Consider the following 7140-nt stretch of genomic DNA (forward strand, 5'->3'; position numbering starts at 1 on the left):
ATTTATGTGTTGTATTTCATAACAAAAAACAGTTTAATAATATGGGAGTGATGTACATTCCTTTCCAACCTCTGAAAATCCCAGTTTTCTGCCAGGAGATGGATTTTTTTTTTTTTAATTGATTCTCTTACCTTGGGTCCCATCATTCTACAGCAGTGGTTGGGACACTGAGACAAAGCTCTTCCTTCATTGTTCATGATAGTCAAACCACAAAAAATATGCTATTTGCAAATTAAAGAAAGGTTAACTTTGTAAAACTAAATGGCCCATTAGCACAGGCTCTTTCTAGTAACAAATGCGTTGGGTCCTTTCTGCTCCCTGGAGTCAAGTCTGCATTCTGTGCTGCATGCTCTGATAGGCCGTAAAACACATCGCTTCCCACTTAACGCTGGCACGTGTCGTTTGGGACATACTGATTTATTCTGTGCCTGGAATTGCTCAGCCATGGCTTCAGTGGTTCTGATGTTTTCCTCTTCCTCTAGGTCACACCGCATTAGCCTCTACCTCTCCAGCACCTTGTGAAAAGCCTTAAGAAACTCCTCCGTGTCCATGTTCTCTGCTCCTCTTCTTGGGCCATTGTGAGATTTGCTGTCTTCTGTGCTTGGCGAACCAGAGACACCTTGACCAGGTCTTTGCCTCACTGGACAAATTCCCCGTAGAAGTGCTCTGCCTGCTGCCACCTGGACAGCTTCGCCTGGACAGTCAGCGGCTCCAGGCCACAGAAAATGGCAGCCAGTCAGCACTTCTCCTCCTGGACCTGCAGCTGCGGGACTCACTCACTTTTGACATGGGTGCCTGTCCTACTGTCCTCTCTGAGGTGTTCAGAGCTCTGCAGATCCAGAGATTCATGCATCAGCCCTTCAGCTGCAACCATGCTTTCCTGCAGCGTCATCATGAACTGTTGGGCTCTGGAACTGGAATATTTAAATTGGTCCACAAGAAAGTGCTGGATGTTTTCCATCTGTTTCCAGAAAGCTATCATATTATCCGTTAACTGCTCAAAGTATTCTCCCTCCTCCTTTTCCACATCTGCCAGAGGGATGTATTCAGTCACCAACCAGTACCCAACATTTCTATGTTTGACAATGTGAGCTGAAGTCCCTTTTCTAATTCCTCTGAATTATTTTCTTTTTTTGAAAGAATCTTCTGGCACAATTTATCATCAGACTTCTTTTCAGGAAGAATGTCAAGAAGGCACATTTTAGAAATCTAAAAACATCATGTGCTTTTCCTGCCTCAGTGCCATGTCCAAATGCAGCAGATCTTTTAAGTGAAGGTTGTAGGTGCATAGCTAGGTGGCTGCTCTGTTGCAGGCCAGCACCTGAGGAAAAGTGTTCACTCAGAGAAAGGTGTGGCTGAGAAACCTGTTGTTGCTGATGGCCGGGTGGGTGCTGGATGAGGAGCTGCAGTCATCCTTCTCTGCCTGGTCCAGGCTCCCCAGTGGAGGCCTCCACTGGCTGGTGCAGCTGAACAATCTGGCTTAAGTTTTTTGTGTAGAGGTGGGTTGGAGGAACCTTGGGCGAGATCAATAGGGTTGATGACTTTTGCCTTCAGCGCAAATGCAGTGATATTGCTGCTGAAAAGTGGCTCACATTCACCCAGAGCCTCCTCATCCTGTGACATCCATTTTGAACATCCATGTCCATTTTGTTACATCCATTTATCATATAAGAAGCAGAGATTTTTCACTCTTGACATAGTTTCCAGTTCTCAGCCTCCTCCCAGGTTTTCAATGTGTTTGATACAGATATCTGCCTTATACAAGTACTTCCTGATGACCACCTCCCTATGGGGCAGCTAGATACAGATTCTTGGACTTGTCCCAATGACCTCCACCCCCTACATGGACTGCCACAGTGACCATCTCTCAACATAGCATGCCTCTGCCAAACTCCTACAAGCTTGCTCTAACTCACAGTCAGAAATCCTCATAGAAAACCCACATAGGTCACACCCTGGACCCTGAGGCCTGGACTCATAGTTTCTCCCTACTTCTCTCCCTCCCTCCCCACCCCCTGAACAGCTCCCCACTCCCCACTGGCTCTGCGAAGGGTGCTGCCCTCGTCTCTTTGGAATCTGTAAGTAATAAACTGCTTCTGTAATAACATGTGATTGTTGAGTAGTCTCCTCTGTGTCTCACCTGACTGACACACCAGAACCTGCCTTCTTTCCTGGTCAGGGCTCTCCTAGGCAGTGGCTGTTTTGGTGGGAATAAACTGGTCACAGATCAGACAAGAACGACAAAGGTGACTGCCAGTATAAGCAAATTTCCTATGAGAGGGACACCTAGTTACAGGCCAGACACTTAGGCACGAGGTCATCTAGCAGAATAAAGAATTATCCCGTGAAACACATTGTCAACATCCACGATCACATCCCTTGGATTCTCAGTCATTCTCAGGTGAGGCAGGGCTAGAGTTTATAGCCACTCTCATGAAACAGACCTCAAGACCAATTTAGAAAAACAAACAGCAACAAAACAGCTTTCCTTGCAAATGCAGTGCAGTTTGCAATGTCTGACAACTGTGTCCCCTTCCCCCAAATCTCTCCCTTAAATGCTTGCTGTGGTCTCACAGGTCCCATCATTAAAGGAGTACCCCTATTTAATATACCTCTGTAACTTATTAGAACGAATATATTCATGGAAAGGATACAACCCTTAAGCTATAACAGATATGAGCCCTTATGTGAGGATTAATTTGTCAGCTGTTACTTTAGAAATTGGAGTGCAATCGCTACAGTCTCTTGTCATAGAAAAGGTAAAGTTTAAGGAGGGAGCGAGGCTTTTGGAGAGACAAAAGGGAAGGACTAAAGGTTATTGCCAAGCGATACCATCATGAGTGCACCATGAAGTCACAGAGCCTGGGTCAGCAGAGCTTCCCTGTGGGCGCAGGATCTCTAGAGAAGGAGAAAAATGCAGAAGGTGTGGCTTGAAGTGGCCAAAGAAGGTAGAGATCAGGACAATAAAGTAAAAATATTGCCTGTCTCGCAGTTTTGCTTACCTCCAAATTCTCCTTCCCGTAGCACGTCTATGTCAATGTGCAGAAATGGTGTGTGCCAAATGGGCCCAGGGGCAAATATTCTAGCTCAGATACTAAGCTGCTGTGTAAATGTGGGGAAGTTACTAATTTTCCTTGTTTCTTGCAGTTTCCTAATCTGAGAAAAAAAAGAAAATTGAATATAAAGCAGCCAAAACAATTAATGCTCAATAAAAGGTGGCCCATTGTAAGTGCTATTATCAAGGATGAGATATGTACTGAGGATTAAAACACAGCTTTGCCATCTCATATATAAAATGAGGAAGATAGATGACATACTCTAGGGATATTTGCAGTGCTCATGTTTTTTTGACTCTTCGTACTATTTTTATAAGATTGCATAAAAGGTGAATATGTACCGTCTCACATTGTCAATAGTTACGGATATGAATAAGGTTACATATTCAGATGAGGATATAAAATAAACAGAAACTCCTAAAGAGAAAGAATATGTGACTTTCTTTGGAAAAAAACATAAAATAACTAATTTGGACTTAAAACAGAAACTTTGTGTATTAATTATCCTATTCCTCCATTCTTCCCAAAGAAATAAAGTGTTTCATTAAATAAATGTCTTACAATGTCTTTTAATATATATATAAAATTTTGTAATATAGGATCTAAAATGCCTTCTATTATCTCAAAACACATGAATATACTAACCAGAGAAAATGACATTCAAGGTTTTTGCTATTTTTTTGTTTTCTTGCAGAAGAGTTGAGTAAATATAAACTGTGTGTCACATAATGTGTCAAATTTACCCACTGAAATGCTGTAGTTTTTTCCTATTTTTGATGCTTATCGTCACACCCTATTAATTTTTTTCAAATTCAGTAACTTCTACACTAAAGTTATTTATGCACAAAGTACATCTTAATATTCCTATGATTTTGTTATTTTAGGAGCAATTGATGTATCAATGATAAAACTCTCCCTTGAAACATTTTTTGGAAAGTGGATGTTACTGAGAATTGCCTTGTACAAGGTAAAAACCATCTAGGTGGCTCTGCTTTTAACAGCTGAGACAAATTCTATGCCATATTTTAATGGTATGCCCTCCACCTAAATTTGGGTTACAAAATAATTTTGTTTTCTAAACACAAGGGACACTTTGCCCATTCTCTGCATGTTTGACCACTATTCTGTATTTGGAAACAACTGTATCTTTTTGCCCCTTTCTTCTGTGAATATATTCAAGTTAACTAAATCTAATCTGTTCACTAAAAGCATTGAGAAAACTTGGGAAATGGGCCAAGTAGTTTCACAATTTCAATTCAGACACATAACATTTGTGAAACCTCCTTCATTTCACAAAAGGTTAAACATCTGCCAACATCTATTCTTCATCACAATAGGTCTATAGTGTATCATTATCCAGAATCTAGCTAATAAGGGAATGTTTGCTCACTACTATGTTATCTGCTTCCAGAGGAAATGTGATTGTAGATTTCTCAGTGCCTTAGAATTTTCAACTCATCAGCTATAGGATTTTTATTGTTCTCATATTTGTTTTTAGCAAAATCATAGTAATAGCTGACAAAAAATGGTCAAGATAAAAATCAATATTTTAGTATGTGGTACAGTATACATATTTTAGAATAAATGTTAAAAAGATTTCACTGACTTAAAAAAAATACTTTTTTTCATTTTCTGATTAATTTCCCTAATAACACCTTTTTGGTTCACAGTTATTCTTGCTTGATCATGAATTAGTCTTTTCAGCTATATCCTTGTACATGAATAACAATGATTTCAGCAGCAGCAGCAGCTGCTGCTGTAAAAAAAAAAAAAAGGCAAAACTCTTTTTAAAGTAACTTGATGGTTTTTTTACATTATTCAAGAACTAAAAATAGGAGATTGCATTATAAATCTACAAGACAAGCTGTGCAGTTCAGAAGCTAAGACACTCAATGTAGATACAAAAATCTTTAAGAAACTTCACAATCAGCTAATATTTATATTCTATTATTTTTGTTACACTACATGCTAATAATAAGTATACTGGAATATGCCACTCACTCAAGCTGTGAAGTTTTAAAAAGGCCAGGGTTCAATAAGACACTGCAGATTGTACTGTGTACAAAATACTTTTAATCATTTCTTATGACTCAGAATGTACAAAGGGAAAAGATGTTAATTTATTTGAATGGCAATTTTTTGGAAATAGAATGATAAGTGATATAAGGATGTACATATTTGTATTTCAGATTTTAATACAGCAATGGTCTTTAAGATATGTGCCCTCAAATATGTTATGTTTAGCCAAACCCTATGAGGACATTAAACCTTTTAGTTTAATGTGCAGTTGTATATATAACAACGTTTTACAAAACGCAAAGCAAGATTCTACATTTTTAGTATTGATGATAAATTGTGATTTCTATCTTACTAACTGCTTTTTGCAATTATCTCAGATTTTATCACCTTTTCATGGTAGGCATTTTATTTTGGAGATATGATTTACAGATCAGACAAAAGTTCTATAAAACAATGTCAAGAAGATGGCATGAGAATATGCAGCACAAATGCCTTAACCTCATCCTGATTCATACTCATCAGACTAATGATAAATTATTATAGTTAAAAATTCTTTTGGTGTTTCAGCTTTCATTTTTGCCCTTTTCATGTTCATGTTCCAATACCCAGCAGGCATATTTTATCTACTCCCATATTCTTTGATTTTTTCCTTGTCTTTTCTCAGACCATTTACTCAAAGCCAGATTAAGATGTCAGAGGCCCTTAGCACCTAAAATTATGATGGCCCCCAAAATATGAAAACAATTGTACCACGGAATTCATTAAAACTGAACCACAATAATTATTTAGTAGTCCTATTGGTAGTTTCTTCCATCTGTTTTGCATATTTTAACTTTACTTCTTCCTGGATCTCTACCCAGTTACTTCATTTCAGATGATGATGTATCAGAGAATAAGAAATAGAATAAAGGAAAAGAAAAGGAAAGGGAGGGAAGAAATGGGGGATTCCAGTGACCAAATAGGAATATGTGCTACTGCAAGATGTTTTTAATTTGTCTCTATACTAACAACACAAATAAATAGAGTGAATAATTTTGTTGTTGCTGCTTTTGTTTTGTTTTTGTCTGGTTCATTGATTTTATTGTTTTCACAGCAGTTAATTTGTCTTGTTATCTTGCCTGTTCTTTCTTTAGTCTACTCATGCTCTGCATCAGTGATTTTTATATATTTATTTATTTATTTTTAATTTTTAATTGTAAAAAATGAATAAAATTTACCATTGTAACCATTTTTAAGTGTATGGATAATAGTGTTAAGTATATTTACACTGTTGTGAAACAGAGCTCCAGAACTTTTTCATCCTGCAAAATGAAGCCCTATATCCATTGAACAACTTTCCATTTTCCCCTTCCCCGAGCCCCTGACAACCAACATTCTACAATTTTAACTACTCTAGATGTCTCATATGGGTAATATCACAAAAGTAAATAAATGGGACTTGATTAAATTAAAAGGCTTCTGCACAGCTTAAGGAAATAATCAACAGAGCAAATAGACAATCTACGGAGTGGGAGAAAATATTTGCAAACTCTTTATCCAATAAAGGGCTAATATCCAGAATTTACAAAGAACTCAAACAAATCAGCAAGAAAAAAAAAACAAACAACCTCATTAAAAAGTGGGGAAAAGGCATGAACAGAAGCTTTTCAAAACAATATGAACAAATGGCCAATAAACATATGAAAAATGCTCCATGTCTCTGATCATCAGGGAAATGAAAATTAAAACCACAATGTGCTATCACCTTACCCCAGTTAGAATGGCTTTTATTAAAAAGTTCAAGAACCATAGATGTTTTCTGCATTTTATTAAAGGAAAATCCACTTATACCTCTAGAATATATTATCATCCTATGAGAATTATTGATATAGGTTTGCTCATTCACTGTGTTCTCTTACCACACCAGCACTTTGTTTTTCTAGAGACACTTTTAAATAGCTAGTTTAGGAAGAGAATTATATAGGGGTCATTAAAATTTGTTCAATTGGGGGCCAGTTACAATAGCATAATGTGAAAGCAGATGTAGATTAGTTTTAAGTATATGTTGCAAACACTTGGACAACTA

General features: G+C 37.5%; 1 pseudogene; it reads right to left on the reverse strand.

Annotated features, from left to right (window-relative positions):
• Positions 1-269: 269 nt before the first annotated feature.
• LOC138387367 (evC complex member EVC pseudogene) lies at positions 270-1623 on the reverse strand (annotated as a pseudogene).
• Between the last annotated feature and the right edge of the window lie 5517 nt (positions 1624-7140).

The sequence above is a fragment of the Eulemur rufifrons genome, chromosome 1 (genome assembly GCF_041146395.1).
Source record: "Eulemur rufifrons isolate Redbay chromosome 1, OSU_ERuf_1, whole genome shotgun sequence".
Classification (NCBI taxonomy): domain Eukaryota; kingdom Metazoa; phylum Chordata; class Mammalia; order Primates; family Lemuridae; genus Eulemur; species Eulemur rufifrons.